We start from the raw sequence: 2,820 nt of genomic DNA, 5'->3' as shown, positions 1-2,820 counted from the left end.
ATGTCACGGAATGTTCAACGTCATAGGCATGTCCTTGGTTCGTGTGCGTGAATGCGATTGCACGTGTGCCTAATGTTCTTTTCCATGGTTTTTTTTTTTCTTCTCTCCTTTTTCCAGGTTCTGCGGGGCTGATATTAACAGTTTTCGGCCCTGACATTGCCATGGGTGGTCGGCTTGGCTATAAGCAACAATGAATAAGTGCTTTCAGTAAAAAAATCAAACCAAGAATAATTGTTGACGCACCTTTCTCTTTCATATGGAAAACGAAAACATCAGAGCCTGGATTCGTATTACTGACTGCACACACACACACACACACACACACACACACACAGAGCCACTAATATAGATAGATCGATGATATTTTTTTAATCGTTGATCATGATGAGGATGATACTTATGATGATGTAACAGTGATCTAGTGTGTATAGATAGGAGACTGACCTCCTGAGCAGACCAGGAAGTGACCTGTCCATGCTGTGTGCGGGGGTCCAACAAACAGATAAAAGTGCCAGAGGCGCCAGTCACACTGCTAGCGAGTTGATCAGGTTAAAAGACACCTGTCGGAGGGGGACGGGGCTTCGATTGTGTGGGTCTCTTCTTCCTGCTTGAGCCTCTTTCCCTTTTCTGTCTGTCAGTCTGTCTATCTGTCAATCTGTCTGTCTGCCTGTCTGTCTGTCTGTCTGTCTGGCTGTTTGTCTGTCTTTTTGTCCCAATCGTACTCACCCTCTTCGTGTTATTCTCTGTATTTCTGAGACACACAAACAGAGAGAGAGAGAGAGAGAGAGAGAGAGAGAGAGAGAGATTCAATACACTGTACTGCTGATTTCTTTTTCCCTTTTCCTTATTTTGTTAATCCACCATTCTTGTGGATATATAACTAGTATCACATTTAAATATTTTGAAGCTGTTAATCCACCATGCTGCTTTTGTGCTCATATGTACATATCAATTAAAAATCTACAGCTTTTGAAGGTTTTTTTGATCGACCATGTTCGCATACAACTAAATTGTACATTGCGATTAAATCTCCAGCTGTTGACATTTAATTATCTACTATACTGGAATACTGTTAAAAGTGAACATCACAATACATACAGCACACTCTCAACTCTGGGCAGGAACCGGCCACGAGCCGAAATTGACCCACCTCCGCTGGGGCCGGAGTCGAACTCGCATCTCAAAGTCGTCAGTCTGTGACGCTAACCACTTCGCAACGGTGGCTAGATTTCATTCTGAATCTGATGAAGCATTCCTTGAAAATTAACTCAGTAAAACAGAGAGAGACTGAAGTTGGGGTGGAGAGGGACAAATATGAGTCAGTTGATTGTTGAATACTGGCATTGTGGTTGGTGAAACTGAATGAGGCTTTTGATAAGCGAAGGGCAGTAATTTGCAAGGAAAGTTATCGATTTTGTGCTGTTGTTTCTAATGACTTAACAAAAACTTTGGTCATTACAACATAATGATTTATGGAAGAACACACTATGTTAAATGAATTTAGGGGTTATGAAGTGATGATAAATCAGTAATGGTCGGGAAATGGGGCAGGGGTTTAAGGTAGGACGGGTAGAGGCTAGGAAAGTGGGGTCAAGAAGGGTACGCAAGAGCTTATTATGGAGGAGGATGGGGTATGCATGTGGGGTGCTTAATCTGTACATTTACATAGTTTACACACCTGTCATACCACTCAAAAACATGTCGCTATATTGCATATTGCACAAATGCAACAACTCATACCTACACAAATATATATGCAGCAACTCAACGCCTCACTTACCCACCTTGCGTTTCAACAACGCTGGCCATCAACCACATGTGCTCCATCATGTAGACACGTGTGTCTATAAATGTCAGTGTGCATGTGTGTGTTGCGTGTGAAAACAATAAAAGGAGAAGAAAAAAAAAATCAATTTATGCAAACAACGATGATCACACCCCTTAAAAACGCATGCCTTTAAAATCAGTTCACACAGTATATTTCATTATTAATTTTTGGAACATTACATGTAAATCATCCTCAATGTCCAAACTTACCGCGACGAAGCAGAAAAAAAATACTTGATGGTAAAACATATAAAAAATAAGAATGGCACTGTACAGAAGTATCCACTTTGATCGCAAAACAAGTACACTTACAGTCAATTAGAGTTCATTATATCATCACAATTCTTTTTTGATGTTTTATCAATGAAAATTCGATCTAAGACAGTTTCTTTCTCAACGATTAGAAAGCGACAATCAGAGAAGGAAGAAAAAAAAAGGCTAAAAAAGGAAATATATGATATGGAGAAAAAAATAAATAAAAACGGAGAAGAAATGAAAGCATTATAAAACTTTAAACACACACACACACACACACACACACACACACACACACACACACACACACACACACACACACACACACACACACACGAAATGCTCCAGAATATTAGGGAACATGGAATATGTCCTTCTGAGATCAAGAGCTAAGAAAGACTATCAACAACCCAGAAAGAGGGAATTATAATATGTATTCCAAAAGGTGAAAAACCAAAAGAATTCATTAAAAACTGGAGATCGATTACATCAGTTATTGAATATCGTGTATAAAACTGGTTCGGCATGCATTGCCAACAGAATAAAATCGGTATTGTCATAATTAATTAGTGAAGACCAGACAGGTTTTGTGCCTGGTAGGTACATTAGTGATAACATCTGACTGATATATAATTTAATGCATTATTTACTCTTTTTTTAAAATTTAAATCTCCCTGGGCTACTACTATGTATTATATATATATATATATATATATATATATATATATATAGATAGAT

The sequence above is a fragment of the Babylonia areolata genome, chromosome 1 (genome assembly GCF_041734735.1).
Source record: "Babylonia areolata isolate BAREFJ2019XMU chromosome 1, ASM4173473v1, whole genome shotgun sequence".
In the NCBI taxonomy this organism is placed as follows: domain Eukaryota; kingdom Metazoa; phylum Mollusca; class Gastropoda; order Neogastropoda; family Buccinidae; genus Babylonia; species Babylonia areolata.
Note: the sequence above shows the minus strand (reverse complement) of the source record.